Here is a 22,885-nt window from a genome sequence, read left to right on the forward strand (position 1 = left end):
GTACTGGAGTTTCAGCTTTAGCATCAGTCCTTCCAAAGAACATACAGGACTGATTTCCTTTAGAATGGACTGGTTGCATAACTTCCATCTAATTTAAATCATCAGCTCCTAAGCCCTTCTTCAGGATATTTCACTGCTTGGTTGGATTTACTACTTACTGTTTTGTTTTCTCCTGACACTTTTCAAATCCCTCCTGTCTGTCAAGTCCAAGATTTTGGGATATATTTAAATGACATTCAGTTAAATTCAGGCCCAATTAATGTCTACTTTTGACCATAAGGCCAGATTTTTAAGGTCCTGAAAGTAAAACTGGACATGTTTCCTATGATATAGTTTGGAGATTTTAAAGTTTTCAAAAGCAAAAGTTCACTACCCATTTATTTGCTGGGATGTGGCAAGCAGCTCCTTGGTAGATAGAGTACATGAAGGCAGAATTGAAAATAATGACTATATAATCATAGAAACATAGAATCATAAATGACAGAGGATGAGATGGTTGGATGGTATCACCTACTCAGTGGACATGAATTTGTGTAAACTCCAGCAGTAGGTGATGGACAGGGAAGCCTGGCATGCTGGATTTCATGGGGTCACAGTCAAACACGACTGAGTGATTGAACTGAACTGAATCATAGAAAAGCAATTTAAGGGGATAATAACCAATGGGAGCCACTAATGTTGGGAAACAGTAAGTTGAGGTTAACAACAGTATCTTCCACTTTTACTTATTGATGAGAGATTTGGAGCCAAAGGTAACATCAATTTCTTCATTATTAAATTGAGAGTATGGAGTTTTGAGGTGACAGAACCAATGAAGACATCTGCTTTTCATTCCAAGTGATTTGTCTTGGCAGCGAGTAGGCACTCCAAGTTAATTCAAAACTGTTGTGAAATCCAAATTCAAGCCTTTACTGCTGACCCAAAAAATAAAGATAAGGATTTTAAAACCACTGAATAAGAGGCTGATCATCTGCTTAAGGGAGAAAATTAAGTTAAAAAACTGGGGAAAATATAATTATACATATAGTGGGAATGATAAACACTGAGACTGAGCTACACTCAACTTATAATAAGAAGAGTTTAGCCATCTACCTGCTTGAACTATGAATTATCATTATTAAAGTCTCCCTGCATAAAAGTATTTGAACTAAAATTGACTCATTTTCTTGAGTCACCAATCTTTTTGGATTCGTTGTTGTATTTATTGCACTTTTTTCAGCTTAGCAATTAAAACTTTACTTTAAACTTAGATGCACTCTACCAGAAAATGCATTCAGGAATTAACTATAAATATTCCCTGGTGGCTCAGAGGTTAAAGCGTCTGCCTGGAATGTGGGAGACCTGGGTTCAATCCCTGGGTCGGAAGATCCCCTGGAGAAGGAAATGGCAACCCACTCCAGTATTCTTGCCTGGAGAATCCCATGGACGGAGGAGCCTGGTGGGCTACAGTCCACGCGGTCGCAAAGAGTCGGACACGACCAAGCGACTTAACTTTCCCTTCCATTCTAAGAATACTGTTGGAAAATTCACCTATCATACAGTTTAAAAACCACATACCTATGTTTCAAAACTCTTCGGACCACATTGGTCTACTTCATTAGCATTTATTATTATGCAATAAGTCTGTTTATACTATTTGGTGGTGTTAATTTTTGAATTCTCTTAAGTGAGATAGTAAATGTATTATATCTAATTTCATTTTTATCATGCATATCTTTCCTGTGTGCTCAATTATGTCTGACTCTTTGTGACCCTATGGACGTTAGCCTGCCAGGCTTCTTTGTCCATGGGATTTTCCAGGCAAGAATACTGGAATGGGTAGCCATTTTCTTCTCTAGGCAATCTTCCCAACCCAGGGGTCAAATTCATATCTCTTGTCTCCTGCACTGCAGGTGGATTCCTTACTGCTAAGCCACTTGGGAAGCCCCTATCAAACATACCTCTATCCTGTTCATAGCTAACTATTATAACACCTATTTAAACAAATTTAAGAAAAAAAAATCAAAACTAACCATATTAATAGCTGATTCAACAGAAATCAAACCAAAAGCACTAAATAGGGGAAAGAAACTTTTATGTATTAATAAAAATTAGTTCTATATCAAAGCTTTAAAAATCTTGAATCTTCATATTGTAAAAATATAAAATAAAATTTAAATTAAAAATAAAAGTATAAATGCAAGGAAAACAACTTTTGCAGTAGACACTTCTCTAGTTCCATAATCAGTCTAAGCTCAATAATTTAAAACAAAACTCATATTAGAGTTTTATTAAAGAAACAAAAAAACAACACTTCTTTTCAAGGAATCATAGAACATATAGAAAATACATTGTACAACATGCCACTAAAAAAATCTTCCAAAAGTGAAAGAATGACATTATGTAAATCTCTATTTTATATCATATGTGGAAAATTAAGCCACTATGAGCAAAATTAAGAAGGTCTAAAGATTAAGAAACACTTCTAAAAACCAAAAGTAACAATATATAACATTATTCCAGTAGATTTGTAAAGAAAAATATTACCTTATCAAAATCTATGTGCTTCAAACAGTGATATACTCGGGTGCAAGAAAACAGAATTCCAAAGATGGAAAGGACTTCTTATGTAATATGACATCTCAAAATTTATTTTAAAAAATGGCATGATTCATCCATATAATGATGAATGACATATTTGTTCAATGACACAAAAAATAAAGTTTTTTAAAAAGAAAGAAATATTTGCACTTTTTTAAAAAGCAAAAATTAAAACAGACATATTAAATAAATATACATTAAAATAGACAAAAACATATAGTATGTATATGTTACACTATACCCCATACATGTAATATAAATATAAAATATACATCCATAATGCAAAGGATTTTCACAAATCCATGACAAAGCATCAAACAACTTATCCTAGACTGGTTATCCTAGAAAGCGAATCTGATGAAAAAAAATACTTATAAAAAATTATGTGTCTCCACTTTATCAGATAGTGCAAGGAATTGGGAGTGAGAAGTATGTGGCTAACACATGCTCAAGCTTCAAGGAAACATCTCAATACATTATTATAACTAAATCCAGGTAGTCTTGCCAAAACACTGAATTCTAGGTCACAGATGAGTAGACCCCAATTATTAAATCCTGCTTTGACAAGCCTAAAAATCTACCCCCTTGACTTAACCTCCTCAGCATTCTTCCCCACGTATTTTTCTCTGGTCCTTGCAGGCACACATTAACCAGGCCCTTCAACTTGATGCATAGAATACTTCTCTTGGAGTGGAGCAGGGACTGTACTTTCCTACTCAGACTATGCTGAAATCTGCTCCTTGCTATCAGCCAGAAGCAATAAGGGTTGTGAGGTATAAGCATCATCCAACTGCAGCCATGAAGTTAAAAGATGCTTGCTTCTTGGGAGAAAAGCTATGACCAACCTATACAGCATATTACAAAGCAGAGACATTACAAACAAAGGTCTGTCTAATCAAAGCTATGCTTTTTCCAGTAGTCATGTATGGATGTAAGAGTTGGACTATAAAGAAAGCTGAGCCCCAAAGAATTGATGCTTTTGTACTGTGGTGTTGGAGAAGACTCTTGAGAGTCCTTTGGACTGCAAGGAGATCCAACCAGTCAATCCTAAAGGAAATCAGTCCTGAATTTCATTGGAAGGACTGACACTGAAGCTGAAACTCCAATACTTTGTCCATCTGATGCGAAGAACTGACTCATTGGAAAAGATCCTGATGCTGGGAGAGATTGAAGGAGAGAGGGGAAGGGGCCAACAGAGAATGAGATGGTTAAATGGCATCACTAACATGATGAACATGAGTTTGGGTAGGCTCCAGGAGTTGGTGATGGACAGGGAAACCTGGCATTCTGCAGTCCATGGGGTCACAAAGAGTCGGACACGGCTGAGCGACTGAACTGAACTGAACTGAACTGAACTGAACTGAACTGAACAAGCAGTTTCTTTCAGGTCTGTCACAGTCCTGCCAGGCAAGAAAAAGACAGTTCACTTCTGGTGAGCAGGAGGAAGATCCTTCTGCTGGTCTACAAGTTTCAGAGGAATTTATATGTACAATATTCTCAAGGTCATTAATACAAATATCCTCATGCCAGAGTTAAGGTCTTTCTCTTATCTTACCAATGTCTAACTTTTACATGTAAAGTTTTGAAGCTGCACATTAAATATGTTTGCAGTTGTGAAACCTTTATAGTTAGAGGTTAGGCCTTATTTTTAACATGATCTCTGGTACTCTTTCTCTCCCCTCAACTCCCTCTCCCCTTATAGTTTTTGTAACAGAAGCTACAATCTGTATAATTTTCATTGCCTCTCTAATATTTAGTCCACTAGATAGTGCCTGTGCCAATGCTACCTTTCACCAATTAACCACAGATGAAATCCTTCATGGCTGTGAAGGCAGTGCACCCCATGGATTACAGCCACTCCACCTCTCACCTGCAGCAGGGTTCTTCCTGCTTTCACAGTGTTGAGTGATCTAGCTCCAAAATACCATTCTGAGACTCTGTGTCCTGGAGTCATTCCAAGTATTTATTTATGGTTGCCTCTCATATTAGTGAAAGTCTCACCCCAGGGGGCTTTAACTTCCCCAGAGCACTTGGTAGTGCAGGTATGAGTTCCAAACAGATCTTTTGAGGTAACTGTCATGTTGTGACCACATGAAGCAGTAAGAGCCCATACAGTCAGTTGCCTCAGTAGTAGGTGGGACAGAACACATTTCCAAGGTCTCAGGAAATATTAGATAAAATGGCTCAGAAGTAGCACATAAATGGTATATGCTATATATACATCAGGCAATTCTAGAAAATAACCAGAAATGGTCAATGAACATATCTTAATATATATACAAGTTCACTAGTAATCAGCAGAAGAGCATATTATAAAAAAATAATGAGATATGTTATAATCAATCAGATTGGCAAGCATTAAAAGAATAATCATTTCTAGGGTTGATACAGTGTATAAAAATGATCCTTCCTAATGACAACTCTATCCTATGCAAAGTAAAGTACAAAATTTAGAGAATAGCTGGCATAGTTTACAATGTATGCATCTCTGCACCTTTCTTTCACACATAGGACAGACTCACTTCTCCTCAAGGGAGACAACCTTAAGGCCAGTTATCCAGCTCAAACTCCAAGATCTCATGCACAGGTCTATCCTCCCATCCATCCAGTTCAAATATTATTCCTTATGATACCCTAAATTATAAATTTAAGAGATAAGTTATCTATCTCCTGATCTTCAATCCAAATACAATGGTGAAGCAAAGGTAAAATATCTGCATTAAGTCATCTTTTAAAAACAATTATTATATTTAAATATAGTCTATCTAGACACAGTTACTGGTTCATATAAATATAATTCCAGGCTATGTATCAGCTCTTCTCTGGTGACAAGAAAGTTTCTCTCCACCTCCCTAGTAAAACTTGGTTAATGTAAGGCAATCCTAAAACTTTGGCTATGTCTACATTTCTTCACACACAGACACAAAAGAAAGAATAAAAAAGAAAGAAGAAAAATAATCATTGGAATACAGTCAAGCCACTGAGTAAAGTTGTTTTTAGTGATTAAGCAGAATTTCTCCCAACATGCTCTCCATCATTATTATATTTGATCATTAATGCTGTCAAAAAATTAATGGAATCAATAACAATAAGTGAATTTATTTTTTGCCCAACTTTTTATATTTTGAAAAATTTAAAACCCATATAAACACTGAAAAAAATAATACATGGAGGGCTTCACTGGTGGTCCAAGGCAGAGTCTGCCTTGCTGTGCAAGGGACACCAGTTTAATCCCTGATTTGGGAGGACCCCACGTATCGCGGAGCAACTAAATCCATGTGCCACAACTACTGAGCCCACACGCTGCAACTTCTGAAGCTCACATGCTTAGAGCCTGTGCTCTGCAACAAGAGAAGCCACTGCAATAATCCCAACCTACCACAACTAAGAGTACCCCCTTGCCACAACTAGAAAAAGCCTATGTGCAGCAACAAAGACCTACCACAGCCAAGAAATAAATCTTAAAAAAATACAGTAGAATGAGTACACATATTCCTTACCTAGGTGCATCTTTTTTGATCCATTAAAAGGTAAGATACAAACATCATATTTCATCCTTAAATATTTCAGCATGTATTTGTTAAAATGAGAATATTTTCTACATATTGGCAATGCTATTATGACATCCAGATATTTAGCATTGATTCAGAAGTATTATCTAATATGTGATTCACATTTAAACTTCCCCATTGTTCTGACAAGTCTTAATGATCATTTTAATTTGATTCTGGGATCTAAAACAAATATCATTTGTAATTTAAGTTATCATATCCCTAGCATCCTAGAACTGTTTGTCAATTTTTTTTCTTCTCCTTTCTTTTCATTCTCTTCCTTCTTCTCCTCCTCCTTCTCTTTCTCATTCTTTCATGGTATTGAAAGAATGTTCAATACCATTCAAAGGTCATTCATGATATTGACCTTTTAAAATCTGACCAAGTTATTTAGTAGATAATCTTGCAAGCTAGACTAATCATTTTTTCTTGATTGTATACACATTAAATAGTTTTTCAAAAAAATCTCAGTTTATATTGTGTACTTCCCTATAATCATCTCATGATATACTTATGGTCATATTTTCTCACCATTGGTGATTCTCCTTTCAATCATTTGGTTAAGATAATATGCTTAAAATGTCTCCATTACAAATGATCATTTTCTCTTTTTAATTAACAAGTAATCTCTGGAGTAATACCCTGATCTTGTATGAATATTCTGTGCTCCACATCTTTCACCCAATTATTTTAGTGTTCATTGATAACCCTTACCTGAATTGATTATTACTATGATGTGAGAGTTGGACTATGAAGAAAGCTGAGTGCTGAAGAATTGATGCTTTTGAACTGTGGTGTTGGAAAAGACTCTTGAGAGTCCCTTGGACTGCAAGGAGATCCAACCAGTCCATTCTAAATGAGATCAGTCCTGGGTGTTCTTTGGAAGGAATGATGCTAAAGCTGAAACTCCAGTAGTTTGGCCACCTCATGCGAAGAGTTGACTCATTGGAAAAGATTCTGATGCTGGGAGGGATTGGGGGCAGGAGGAGAAGGGGATGACAGAGGATGAGGTGGCTGGATGGCATCACGGACTCGATGGACATGAGTCTGAGAGAACTCCGGGAGATGGTGAGGGACAGGGAGGCCTGGGGTGCTGCAATTCATGGGGTCGCAAAGAGTCGGACATGACTGAGTGACTGAACTGAACTGACCTGATGACACTTGCAATGATGATTTTCTATTTCTGTCATTCCTTCAACATTTATTAACGGGCATCCTTCTTTGAGAAGGGGCTTTCCTTTCTTCTTCCTCCCCCTTTTCTTTGTCTTTCACTGTAATTATAATTTTTGATGCTCAAGTGATTCCATATTTGGTTCATGGGAGTTACTTTAAGCTGACTCCTCTGTTCTTCAGACATGTTTCTATCAGTTTTGAAGAAATTCCTATTCTCAAGTTTTATTTTTTAATATTATTCTAATACTTGAATAACAAAAATAAATATAACCACATTTGTTCTTTTTTTAATCTGATTATTAAGTTATTGAGACACAATTTAGAATAAGAGTTAAGCTCTAACAAATCTAATTTACATGCTGAATCTATCATCTACAAGTTGTGTACATTCATGGGTAAGTTATTTACTCTCCCTAAGTCTCAGTATTTTCATTTCTAAAATTGAAACAAATATCACTGGGTTATTTGGAAGATTAAGTAAGATAACACATAAACTGCATTAGCATATTACCTGATATTAAATACTCAAATGTTAACTGTTTAGAATTATATAACATTGCAAGTTACAGCATGGTTAGCAGAAAATTGCAAATTAGACATCCTCTATATCCTTTATGAACTGATGTCATCTATCTTTTATGCCAGACTTTTCACAATCATTCTGTACCAAAGAGTATTTTCTGTTCACACACACACAAATAAACAAAACTCAATAAATAAATAAATAAATAAATAAACCAGTTTGGACCACTAAAGACCTACAAATGATAATTTAACTTTTAACTATACAGTTTTGAATATTCCACATTATTTCACTGAGCTTCATATTAATTAACAAGCAGAATAGTCTATTTTCACCATTTAAGGAAAATTTCCACAGGAAAACTGGATCAGTTAGAGCAATAATAGACTGGGTCATTGTTGCAGTGGTTTGATTTCCTAAGAGCTAAACTTTGTGGGAATTTTGGAATGTCTCTGAGAAATGCCTATATATTTTTTTCAAAATCTGCTTATACTTCATTTCCCTTGGTACAAACAGGACACAACATAGTGTGAGTATTTACATAAAGTCTGGTGTCAAATACTAAGCAGCATTTTTAATGCATTAAATGGAAAAATATTTTATGAAAATTGTCTACTGATAAGTCTGCCTCATTTTATTCCTCATTTCCCAAGACTCTCAATATCCACTTTAACTAAAGGCTTCAGAGTAATACAGAGCAGTCAAAAAATTTTTAATGATTAGAATATGGGATGCATATTCAAGAAAAGGTGTCAGTGGATTCTTTTATTTGAAAGTATATTTAAACTTAAACTGTTTTATAATAGTTTTCAACCTTGGGAAATAAGATCATAATCTTTATTTCCATTCCCATCTATAATGTATTATAACCATTTAAAATTATACTTAACAAATGATTCTCATAAAAATGTTAAATGCATGGTTAAATACACTGCTTTTACTCAAAACACATAGCAATAGCAATAAAGCAAAGGGATAAATCCAGTGGAACATGGGGATAATATAGAAATACAAAATAATGACCTGGGAGAAAACCATAGGCTTGGAGGATTTCAAGACTGGAAGCAGCAGTGGTGCCCAATAGTTTGTAACCAGGTGTTGTCAAAGGTTAACATTCTCAATACAAAATAGAAGACGAAAGGTAAACTCACTGCCTGAGACCAGAACAACTATGGGATGCTTGGGAAAAAAATATTGCTGTTACACTGCCTTGGGTTAGATTTTCAAGGAAATCTTTCTACCTAGGATAATGAGAAAAAAAAGACGTAGTCTTATGACCCAGGAATTTAATCAACTACCTAGTATTTATATGACCAGATCGTGAGATTCAACCATATTACAATAAAGCAGAAAACCCAAAGTTACATTACATAAGGAAGGTCCCAAGGATCAAGTACAAATAAACCCAAAACCCAAAAATCTTCCATTGGAAAGAAAGAGATGGAAAGTTAAATTAAAATGAAAGTAAAGCTAAAAATATGAACTTGCTCCAGATGAAAATAATTTTATAGACACTCTGAAAAAGGTTTCAAAAGAATGACTAGAGAAACCAAAAATAACTATGAGATATGTGGGGTCAATTAGGAAGATTCAAATTATTGAACAAAAATTCCATAAGAAAGTTGATGAAGAAACAACTTTAAAATAATAAAAAAAATATTTTTAAGACTTTTACAAAAAGGCCCAATCCTCAGATTGAAGTAAAATTTAATTACTACGCCATTAAATTCATCAAAATCTAAACTAATTTTATAATAAAACCATCTAAGATTGCAAGAAACTGTAAAATTATCAAAAAGATATTTTTCACAAAGAATTGGTCATCAGGCTGACTACAAGAAAAGTGCCAAGAGGAAATATCATCCACTAAACATTTTATGTCCAGTTAAATTACCATCAATGTGAAAATAAAATGAAGATTCACAGTAATTAAAACAAAACTACATTTTAAAAATATCTTGGATACTTCCTAAAAAAAAAAAAGATGTATGAGGTAATATAAATGTAATCAATTAATTAGCAACTAGCAATTTTTCTTTATAATAACTTATTGATTTTAATTTTACATTTATTATAGTAAAATATATACACAAAATTAAATTTAATCATTTGTAAGTGTAGAGCTCTGTGTACATTCACACTGTTATGCAACCATCACTACCATCCATCTCTAGGACACTTCTAGTAACGAAAATCTGGAACTCTTTACCACTGAACAAAAAACTCCCTATCCCCCTCTCCTCCCATCCCCTAACAAACATCATTCTACTTTCTGTCTTTATGAATTTGACCATTCTAGGTATTTCATATATGTTTACCAATACAGGACTTATTTTTTGTGACTAGCTTAAAAATTGATGAATTTTATTATCTTTAAATAATCAGTGAAATATACTATTAACAAAGTTAAAAGAGAAGCTATAGTTGCCAATGCTTATAACTAGTTCAGTGAAATATACTATCAAGGAAGTTAAAAGAGAAGCTATAGTTGCCAATGCTTATAACTAGGTAACCATATAACACAGATTGCCCACAGTAATCCTGATTTTCTTCTATTACTGATACAGTTATTAAAGGTAAATCCTTGCATTTTTAAAAAATGGTCTGGTTTGGATGATCACCCCATAAAACTTTTACAAATGCTTTATGCAAAACTTATGAAGAACACATAAATCTATAAGAAAAAAACTAATCTAGAGGTCAATTGTTAAAGGCTATTTAACAAATAATTTGTTGAGGAGATAACTTACATAGCCCACCAAAAATGAAAAGATTCTTAACAACATGAATAATCAGGGACATGCAAATAAAGCAATAGTAGACATTACTTCACACATGTCAAACTAGAAACTTTAAGTCTGACAATAATAACTAGTGAAAAGATCTGGAAAAAATGCTTAACCTTGCTTTTATGCATACTCATCAACATAATGACTTTGAAGGATAATTTAATAATATCTAATGAAGGTGAAAAATGTATAAAAGTTTTTATTAAAAATTTACACCTTTAGGTACATTAGGGAAATGTTCCCACTTGTTCCCAATGATGGGTGTACAAAAAGTAATTATAGCAATATATAACAATAAAAATTAGAGACAGCCTAAATGTTTATCAATAGAATGAATAAATTCATTTTAGCATAATTATTAAATACTATATAGCAATTAAAATTAATTAAGCTATCAGTATTATCATATAAATACCAACAGAATTATGGTGAGGGGAAAAGCAAGTTGAATATGACTTGAATTATGGCATCACATATATAAAGTGTAAAAAGACATAAAACAATATTGTAGAAATAGATGGAGACAGCCATATGTTATACATATGTACATAAATTCATAGAAATTTCAAATACCAAATTCAGGATAGCAGTCAGTCTAGGAATATAGTAGCAAAAAATGGGATCATCTGATATTTCAAGATGTTCCAACTATATCTGTAATTTTTTAACAAACTGTGAAGAGCAAATGTGGCAAAATTATCAGGGTCTGATAAAATTTAATGTTGATCTTGCAACATTATTTAAACTTAATCCTGCAAGTATTTTTTATATTTTTGTCCCATTCTATGAAATTCATGGGTCATGCTAATTTTTAAGATTAAATCAGACATAAAAACCCAGTCCCCTTCATGCTCAGATTAAATCTTATGATTCTTAATAAAATCATCTTTTTGAATAAAAAGTATGAAAATATAAACAAGTAGCAAGTGCTTCAGTTCAGTTCACTCAGTCACGTCCGACTCTTTGCGACCCCATGAATTGCAGCACCCCAGGCCTCCCTGTCCCTCACCAACTCCCAGACTTCACTCAAACTCATTTCCATCAAGTCAGTGATGACATCCAGCCATCTCATTCTCTGTCGTCCCCTTCTCCTCCTGCCCCCAATCCCTCCCAGCATCAGAGTCTTTTCCAATGAGTCAACTCTTCGCATGAGGTGGCCAAAGTACTGGAGTTTCAGCTTTAGCATCATTCCTTCCAAAGAACACCCAGGACTGATCTCCTTCAGAATGGACTGTTTGGATCTCCTTGCAGTCCAAGGGACTTTTAAGAGTCTTTTCCAACACCACGGTTCAAAGGCATCAATTCTTCGGCGCTCAGCTTTCTTCACAGTCAAGCTTTCACATCCAAACATCACCATTGGAAAAACCATAGCCTTGACTAGATGGACTTTGTTGGCAAAGTAATGTCTCTCCTTTTGAATATGCTATCTAGGTTGGTCATAACTTTCCTTCCAAGGAGTAAGCGTCTTTTAATTTCATGGCTGATATCACCATCTGCAGTGATTTTGGAGCCAAAAAAAATAAAGTCTGACACTGTTTCCACTGTTTCCCATCTATTTCCCATGAAGTGATGGGACTGGATGCCATGATCATTTTCTGAATGTTGAGCTTTAAGCCAACTTTTCCACTCTCCTCTTTCACTTTCATCAAGAGGCTTTTTAATTCCTCTTCACTTTTTGCCATAAGGATGGTGTCATCTGAATACCTGAGGTTAGTGATATTTTTCCCGGCAATCTTGATTCCATCCTGTGCTTCTTCCAGCCCAGCGTTTCTCATGATGTACTCTGCATATACATTAAATAAGCAGGGTGACAATATACAGCCTTGACGTACTCCTTTTCTTATTTGGAACCAGTCTGTTGTTCCATGTCCAGTTCTAACTCTTGCTTCCTGACCTGCATATAGATTTCTCAAGAGGCAGTGATTAATACATCTCTAATAATTTTCTTGACAAATGAAAAATTCCCCCATAATTATCATTCTGAAAATGGGCCTCTGAGTTCTAATTTTTACATTTATCAGGCAGCATCCACATGCCAGGCACTGTTCTAGGTGGTGAAGATACAGCAGTGAGCAAACAACAAGCACTTTACCTAGTGAAGCTTTCATGATAGTTTACAGAGGCAGATAATAGATGAAATAGGTAAATGGAAATTTTGTTAGAAGATGCAGTAATATTTGCTATGGAGAAATGTTAAGTAGGATAAGGAATTCCAGAGTAGGAGCCTGCAACTTTAAATAATCTGTTCAAATAACCGCTCATTAAAAATGTGTTATTAGAGTAAAGATCTGAAGGAGATAAGAAAGCAAGCCAGGCCCACATCTAGGGAAAAGCATGCTCCTGAGGAAAGCCATCCCACCATCTCATCCTCTGTCACCACCCTTCTCATCCTGCCCTCAATCTTTCCCAGCTTCAGGGTCTTTTCCAATGAGTGGACTCTTCATATCAGGTGACCAAAATATTGGAGCTTGAGTAGCAGTCCTTCCAGTGAATATTCAGGGTTGATTTCCTTTAGGATTGATTGGTTTGATCTTGCAGTCCACGGGACTCTCAAGAATCTTCTTCAACACCACAGTTTGAAAGCTTCAGTTCTTCGGTACTCAGCCTTCCTTATGGTTGAGCTCTCACTGTTTCCATATTTTCCATATCTGTTTGCCATGAAGTGATAAGACTGAATGACATGATCTTAGTTTTTTGAATGTTGAGTTAATCTATTTTGTTTATGCCTTTAACTACTTGGCTAAAAAAAAATTCCAAATGAATAATTTAATCATTAAGATTTATTTATATCTTTTCAGAAGTCTTACAAATTCATGTTCCAATTGCCAATAAATATCTTAAATATGGTGTTTTAAGAAAAATGCAAATGGTTGAGATTTTAATAAATGAGTATCACATCTGGATGATAGTCCATTGCTTTCATTCTGATGCCTGTGTAGCTGCCAGTCATCAAGACTCCCTGAACCAGGCAGGTTAAGGACAAGTCTCCAGATGTGTTTATGAGCCACATGCAACTTGCTGTCTATGTGTTGTTTCAAGGGTAACAAAGAAAACCTATCAGCTCTGGATTATACTCCTAATTAAAGTTTTAAATACTATCTAAAAAGCTCATATTTTAATGCTTGCAATTTTTTCACTTTTTCATATATTATTCTAGAATTAAAGTGCAACTTTTTGTGCCCAAGATTTTGAAATGACCAATATTTTTTAAAGGTAAATGAAAGTTTGTAAGACAATTTAGCCAGCTAAGAGGAAGTCTCAAATATTTCATTCTACCAAAAAAGCAACTTTCCAGCACCATTTTAATTATCTTTTCTCTGAGATCACTGCAATTAAATAAAACTGTAGGTTTGAAAAACTCATATTTACATTTTAAATGTGATTTTAGTTATTTGAGTTTAGCTATCCTTGTATTCCCAAAACAATTTTAAAATATCTAACATATTCTGTATACTTGGTTTCAGTTATTTATATATGGCATGATCATGGCTCTAGCATCCCCAACTTTTCACCAACAAGAGAAGATTCAGCCAGCACTACATGAAAATATTTTTATTTTTATGACTATTTGGTACCCAGTCATTCAGTACATTGTGCTTATGCGTATCACACTGGCTATCATCCAGGTTATGGACCATCTGATTTTGTCATTTTCCCACACTTTCATGTTTACACTACTCTCTCTTCTCTCTCCTTAACCATTCTCCTACTGTTCCCTTAGTCCTTCACAATTCTCCCACCCCTGGCCCCAGAATTTCACTATATTCTATTTTCTACTAGTACAATTCCTTCATAGAATGCTACTTCATCTTATTCTTTCCAGGCAAAAATGCAGACAGAGAAGTCACAATTCTCTTGTTACAAATTACTATTTAAAATTTTATTTCTGATTTCACCAGAGCATGAAAGTCAGGTTTCTTTTGTTCCAAGCTATCACCACTAGCAATCCCCATTACCACTTTCTACCATTCTTTTTGCTATTGATGCCTTATGTTCATTGACAACTTTCAGACTTGATCCCTCTGAACTCAAAATCTGATAACACAAATGTCCATGACCTATTTAACAACAGTAACAGTAAAAATGATAGCAGTAGCAACAATGAAATAATGTAATCAAACAACTCCCATGCTAGGCTTTTTGCTAGGCTCCTTATATGTGCTTTATAAAAAAATGCTCAAAATAGCACTTTAATTCTACTTATAGGAAACCAAGGGCCACAGAGATGTTATTTTTTTCCAATGTCCCACAGATTAAGAGATACATGTCAGCATCTGAGGCTTTTTCCACTGTAACATGTAACCTTCACCTTCAGTTTATTGACCTCAGTTTCAGCGGCATTCATTTCCATTACAGTAAAATCATCAACTTCAAAAACCTTGTTATTTTCTCCAAGACTCCATCTCTGAAATCTTGAAATTAATAAGCTAATTTCTTACCATATCTTCTTTCTCTTATTTTCTTTAAACCATTTAGTCCAATTTCACTGCGTCAACCAGTTTGTCAGTCTACATCTATACACTCATTGAAACTCTCGAAACTTTCTTTCAGTAGACACTTTACCTTGATGTAGAAACATCACTTCAGAAAACCTGTACATCCAATATATGTACCTCAAAAAAAAAAAAAAAAACAAACAAACCCACACACAAGGTCTTCAAACAACTGAGTTAGAACTAAGTCAGTTTACTCAGTCCTATTTCCATTGTAATCTAATCCAAGCTTCTTTATTCTCAAATAGCACTGCTTTCTCCCCTCCTTTGGCAAATACCCACATTTTCCATTTTGTAAATAAGACCACTCTAACAGAGTATCATCAATTTTTATAATATCTTACCACCAGATTTAACTGCATCCCTACTATTAACTCCATTCTCAAAAGAGGTTTCTCTGCTTCTGTACAGGATCTATCTTTCCTCTTGTGGGCTCCATCATGAACTACTCTTTTCATATCATAAAATCTGTTCCCTCACCTAATTTCCTGCTTACATGCCAGGAATGTGTTCAATCTCTCACACATTAACAAACAAAAAGAAACAAGCAAAAGTTTTCTCTTTATTTCTATTCTCTTTACTCTCTACTTTCCTTCCCTGCAAACTCGTTTTCAACTCACTAAAACCTGACCCATTAAAATGTCTGTCACATGGTCAACAATTCCTAACTGGGGAGTCCAGTGGGTGCTTTGGAGTCATCTTGTATGATCTGTGGGTGGTATTTGACTTTTTAACCATTTATCCTTTGCAATGCTGTTTCTCCTGATTTATACAGCATTAATATCATATATTCTGCATTAACTTATTCATTGAACAAATATCAATGGAAGCAGAAAGAGAATGAGAATAAGCTAAGATCTACATGTATGTCTGCATATAATTGTCATGTCTGATCACCATGTGATGGTTTAGTTGCTAAGTTGTGCCCGACTCTTGGCGAACGCGTGGACTATATCCTGCCAGGCTCCTCTGTCCATGGGAATTTTCAGGCAAGAATACTGGAGTAGGTTGCCTTTTCCTTCTCCACAGGATCTTCCCCACCCAGGTAGTCTTCCAAAATAAATGGTTTCTCCTTCCTTCTTCTACTCCACACCCTCTGGGAGGTCCTTTATTTGAACAACTGTGCCAACTCTTCAGTCAGATACTACAGAATAAAGAGGAACCTAAGAAAAAAATTTTAGATTTAGATAATAGCAGCAAATGCCAGTTTGACATTAAGTAATCCAGTATACAAGTGCTTCCCTAGCAGCTCAGCTGGTAAAGAATCCACCTGCAATGAAGGAGACCCCAATTCAATTCTTGCGTGGGGAAGATCCCCTGGAGGACATGGCAACCCACTCCAGTATTCTTGCCTGGAGAATCCCCGTGAACATGGGAGCTGGGAGGGCTACAGTTCATGAGATCAGAAAGAGTCAGACATGACTGAGTGACTAAACACAGCACAGCATACATTTGTGTGATTGTTTTTACTTATTTACATATTACTTAATTTTATAAATTTGAAATTATATCCTTTGACTCTAGGGCATTTCTGAAGTGGTAACAGACTTGCTTTCCTTTCACCTTGTGAGTAATTAGCATTTTACCATTGTTAGAACATATAAAGTTTCTATTCGGTTTGTCACCCTCAGCTCCACATTTGCTCTCAGTTCAGTTCAGTTCAGTCGCTCAGTCGTGTCCGACTCTTTGCGACCCCATGAATCACAGCACGCCAGGCCTCCCTGTCCATCACCATCTCCCGGAGTTCACTCAGACTCACGTCCATCAAGTCAGTGATGCCCTCCAGCCATCTCATCTTCGGTCGTCCCCTTCTTCTCCTGCGCCCAATCCCTCCTAGCATCAAAGTCTTTTCCAATGAGTCAACTCTTTGCATGAGGTAGCCAAAGTGCTGGAGTTTCAGCTTTAGCATCATTCCTTCCAAAGAAACCCAAGGGCTGATCTCCTTCAGAATGGACTGGTTGGATCTCCTTGCAGTCCAACATTTGCTTTAGTCTTGGTTTTAAAAAATACATACATTAAAAACTAATTCATGACTTTTCCATTGCTTTCCAGTTACCTCTTATTTGATTGAAATTCGCCTATAAGCAGTTTCTGTAGCAATAATCCATGAGTGCTTGGTGTGTTCAAATCAATTTGTTGAATTTTCACTTGAAGCACAAATTGACTGGATATATAATCCTTGGTTTATACATTTTACCTAGCTTATCACATAAATATTGCTCCACTATCTTCAAATGCTCAATCCTGCTAAGGAAAACATGAAACCTGACCAATTTTGTCTTTTCCCCCCTCTTCTAAAGAAATTGATATTTTGCCTTATCTTTGCAAAAGATTCTTTATTTAAGGACTAATGGTTTTTAAAATGTATCTCATTATTGACCATTAAAGTTCAAATTGCCCTGGCATACAATATATCTTCAAAAATGTACATCCAAGCCTCGTTTTATTTCAGGAATGTTTTCTTGAATTATATGTTTCTATATTCTATTGCATTATTTTGTCTTTCTACTTGGGAGACTCCAATTATGTGCATTGATCTCCTTTGCCTTTCTTGCATATCTAATCATCCCCTTTAATCCTTTTCAACTCCACTATATTTTTATTTTATTTAGATCAATGTTCTCATTCTATACTCTGGATCTCTTTCTGTATTATCCTGAATGATTTTGTTATTTTCTGTTACAGTCAATTTTGACTTCATTTGTATTTTGTTGTTGTTATTCTTCCTACATTTTTCCTTAGTTGGCCTGTGTACATTTCATTATTTCCTGTCTTTTCACTATATTTTCCCCAAAATGTTGAATTTTCACTTTGGGGTTTCCCTTCATGGAAATTATCTCTCTTTTTTAACTTTTTATTAATAGTTCATGAAAAAGACAGAGGATGAGATGGCTGGATGGCATCACCAGCTCAATGGACATGGGTTTGGGTGGACTCCAGGAGTTGGTGATGGACGGAGGGTCTGGCATGCTGTGGTTCATGGGATCTCAAAGATTTGGGCATGACTGAGCGGCTGAACTGAACTGAACTGAACTGAAAAAGTATTGCTCAAAAGTTTAATCTATTCTTTCTTATTTTGTGACATATACTTTGGAAAGGTCTTTCCCACTTTATTTCTTCAATGCTGGGCCAGCTCCAATTTTACTTATTATGTAATAAACTAGATATCTGTCCAGCCACTGCAGAAGTTTCCCCTACAGAATGGTTTTACTGGCTTTTTGAAGACATACCACTGCTTATCCATAATTCTATTCTATACATTTCTCTCTCTCTCTTTTTTTTTCTTTTTGGCACTGTGGTGTGGCTAGTGGGATCTAAGTTCCCCAATCAGGGACTGAACCCAGGCTTGGGCAATGAAAATGCCAAGTCCTAACCACTAGATCACCAGGAAATTCCTCGTATACATTTCTTTCATGTTCTATGACTGTTATTTTTTTTTTTTTCTGTTTCTGTTTTGTGCCCTCCAGATCCACAGCCTTCTTTTCATGTTGGCCTTTCTAGAAACCCGTTGCTCCTGAAGTACTTTGCTGCTTCCCTTCTCCTGTGTGGCTCATGCTGCCTTGCAAAACTTAGCAGCCTTTACACTTAAAATCTATGGGGCATTTCTATTTTTTTAGTTTCAATATAAAAATTTCAAGGGATTTTTATTTGCTTGTTTTTCTAAGAAAAAAATGGAGAGACAGTTCAATCTTCCATTTACTAGAAATAAAGAATTTTATTTTCACTTTTGAAATGCAAAAGTTTAAAAAGAATACATTTTTATGTTCAGCAGCCTATGAAAAAATTTCCTTACAAACGATGTGCTTTTTTCATCTTTTGATCAGAACCATTTTAGAAATCATTTTCTGTTCCATTGATTCAGTTCTGCCTTCAGAGATACTGATCATACTTTACTGAATTATCTGTTCTTTAAAAACTCTATCTTTTTTATAAATACATGCTTTGCAATTATCTTAACCCATTTCTTCATCAATATTTTAATTTTCAGTGTTATTGATACTTGCTGTTTATAATTCATGTACTTAGGCCATAAATAGTGTTTGCTTCTTCAATTTATTTCCTGACATTTGTAATGGATGCTGTGATGCACCACCCAGATGGCCTCTTCATGACAGGGGTGCTTAGCTGGGCAGGAGTGTTGGCTGATAATGGCTCACAACTGAATTTCTCTCTGAGAATCACCATAGGCAAAAGAGAGCTTCCTCAAAAAAAGTTACATGCCTTTCTTTCTCAGAGACAGTCCAGACCAAATGACTGGCCCATACACAAACTTGACCTGCTGGCCATAATTCAGGACAACTTCAAATGGTCATTCTAGCTCCAGAACTCCCAGTGGGATTTGCTGCTGCTGCAAATGTATTTCAGTCTAAATTCTCCCTCTGCCCAATCCTGCTTCCCTTGATTCCCTAATATACCATGTCCTTGAGAGTATTTGTGTCAGATTGGCCACAAAGATGACCGCAAATCCTGTGACATTCTTACCACCAAGTCTATGTATCTTCACATTGAACCTGAGCTACCTATGACTACTTTAATCAAAAAACTACAATGGAAGGGGATATTGACAGTTTAGGCCTAATCTGTAAAGAAGACTATGGAATTTAAGAGGTCCTGAAAGAGCTCAACTAAACAGCCTTCCAGTTCTCTCTACCAGTCTGTCAGGCGCAAGTGATCTGAAAACCAGCTCAGCCGCCAAGTGCATACATCCCCAACCGATTTTTGTCAACTCCACATGAAGCACATGAATCACTTAGCTAAGCTCTGCCCATATTCTTGACCCTTATGACTGTAAGATATAATTAAATCGCTGTTTTTCTTCTGCCATAAAAGTTTTTTATTATGTAGAAGTAGATAAGTCAAACCACATTCCAACATAAATATCTCATGTTCAATCTCCATGTCTGAGCTTACAGCCTGAGAAAGAAAAATAAGGCAATTGATATGAGGTGCGATCCTAAGAAGCAGGCCCTAAAAGAGGTTTATAGCTGGTTATAAACCATCGTTGGCTGTCTAGCAATGAGGACACCATCACTAGTGACAAGTGGATAACTGATGGCTCTTGTTATGCTATATTAGTGCCATTTTTCACATTTTCACCAGTGATGATCTGGGATGCAATACCAAATGAAAGGGTACACCAGCAGCTTTAGTACTGTAGATGTTTGAGAGGTGCAGTGGGAGCAGTAAGTACAACGATTACAGAATCAGATGAGTATTCCTGGGCACTATTGATGTACTAATGAAAGACAGTAAAAGGCTATGGATTATTAAATATCAGTTGAAAACAAAGTGTGAATTGAGGTCGTTTTAAACATTATATAAAGTCTCTAATTCCCTGTCATGGAAATGCAGAAGAATGCTCTGAATGAGACCTAGAACTTAATTATAAGACTAGTTGAGTTCAAGAGAAGTTTGCATTGTCATGTCCAGCTAGTCTGTTATGCCAAGGTCAGATTCTTAATTGAAGAGATGTTGGACACTCAGATTTGGACTGAACTTTTGGTACTGATGCAAAGAATACACTGAATCTTCAGATTCCCCTGAAACATCCTACAGAAAAAAAGTAACTGTTACCAATTAAAGTCTAGCATCTTCTGTATTAAAGATGATACATTGTTCTTTTCTTTCAACGTCTGTGTTTGAAGACTTTTTTTTTAAATTTTTATTTTTACTTTATTTTACTTTACAATACTGTATTGGTTTTGCCATACATTGACATGAACTTCCAAATGAACCTCCAAAATTCAATAGCTGTTATAACTTAAGAGAGTAAAACCTTTGTTATACGAATATGCAAATTGTTAAAATAGGAAATACACCTAAAAAGAAATGGAGTACAACTTAAAAATTCTGCGTTATATCATTGACACTGTTTTGAGACCAAAAAAAAAAAAAAAAAAATGATACAGTAAACTTTGTGTTGCAAAACAACACATACCTACAGGAGCGTCTTTTCTCCACATCTCTCCTTTTGACCATTAGATCAATGATTTTGGTCAAGTCACCTAGGGGAGGGGTGTGAGTGAGGGTTACTACTAGGCCTGCTATGAGAGGAAGAGAACAATAAGTGAATATATGTAATGGATATTGAATGTATTGGATCAAGGAAACAATACATAATTCAATAAAGCATTGTTTGTTTTTTAATGAGAGCAATTCCCTGAGATGCAGGATAAAATACTTTGATAGGAACTCTAGGAGACTATGCTAACACATCACTTAGATGGCCCTTTGAAGCTTAGGAAAAGTTAAGGTCCGTAATATGTATCTACATGCTAAGTCGCTTCAGTCATATCCTACTCTTTGTGATCCTGTGGATTGTCAAACCTCAGGCTTTTCTGTCATAGGATTCTGCAGGCAAAACTACCAGAGTGTGTTGCCTTGCCCTCCTCCAAGGGATCTTTCTGACCCCAGAGACAAACCCGTGTTTGTTAAGTCTCTTTCACTGGCAGGCAGGTTCTTTACCACTGTGTCACCTGGGAATCCCAAGGCCCATACTAAGTGATGTAGAAATACTAGAACTATCATAGCAGATGGTGAAAGAAAGGATCAAAAGGCTCAAGAAAATCAGAAATGCTAGAGTGCATAATAAGATTGATGAAACCAGAAATTCACCAAATTCATGAAGCTGTGCTTCATGAAAATTTTCCATTTATTGAAATGATAACAGTGAGCAGCCATTGCCATTGCTGAGAGCAGTAGTTTTCATTTATAACCAGTCTTGATATACATCTAGAATCCTAGTATCAGTATGGATTATAGGATTTTTGACATAATTGAATCCAGGTGATATTACTAATGGTCAGAAGCAGGACGAGTATATTTATCATGAATATCAGAAAAGTGATTGGAAACCACATGTTCCCAGAGAGAACATAGATGAAGAGCCAAAAAAGTGTATTGCTTAGTTTACACAATCTAAAAAAAAAAAAAAAAAAGAATGAACATGGGCCTGTGGAATCTTCTCCAATAAAATTATCATCCTTGCTCAATTTCTGAATATGAACCACTTCTCAGAACCTGAATCCAATGAATGAAGGAGAGGACAGGTATCAATGAGGAAGGACCCATAAATACAATGTAAGTGTATTTTAATTCTTCCCCTTGCCCATTCCCAAGAGAACTGATGGCAATTTATTTTAGAAGCCAAACGATATGGAAAGATAAAAAATCAATTCAAAAAAAGCAAATAAAAGGAAAATTAAAAGCAAAAGAAGGAAAAAGACCAAGTGAAAGAAAGGAAAGTTGGGGGAAAAAGGACAAAATAAAATGACAGAAATAAAAATATTAATGACTATAGTAAATGTAAAATGGACAAAATGCTACAGTTAAGTCAAGAATTATCCCAGTGTCCTAAAAAAGCTCAATCTAGATATAGCCTACTTGGGAAAACTACATCTAAAACACAGAAATTTGAAAGTAAAGAAATGATAAAATATATACCAGGTTCATACTCATAAAAGTGAGGAACATGCAGTTCTATTTCTACCAGACAAATAAACTTCAAAGCAAAAAGCATTTTTATAGATATAAAGGAAAACTCTATCATGTTAAAAAAATTTAATCTACCAGGGTAAAACAAAATATACCAGAAAACAGTCACAAAATAAATGAAGAAAAAACTTTACAGAACTACAAGAAGAAACAGAATAAACCAGTGACATATTGAGGGTTTTCCTGGTGGCTCACACAGTAAAGAATCTGTGTGCAATGCAGGAGACTTGGATTCAATCCCTGGGTCGGGAAGATCCCTTGGAGAAGGGAATGGCTACCCAC

Source organism: Ovis aries, chromosome 1 (genome assembly GCF_016772045.2).
Source record: "Ovis aries strain OAR_USU_Benz2616 breed Rambouillet chromosome 1, ARS-UI_Ramb_v3.0, whole genome shotgun sequence".
Lineage (NCBI taxonomy): Eukaryota > Metazoa > Chordata > Mammalia > Artiodactyla > Bovidae > Ovis > Ovis aries.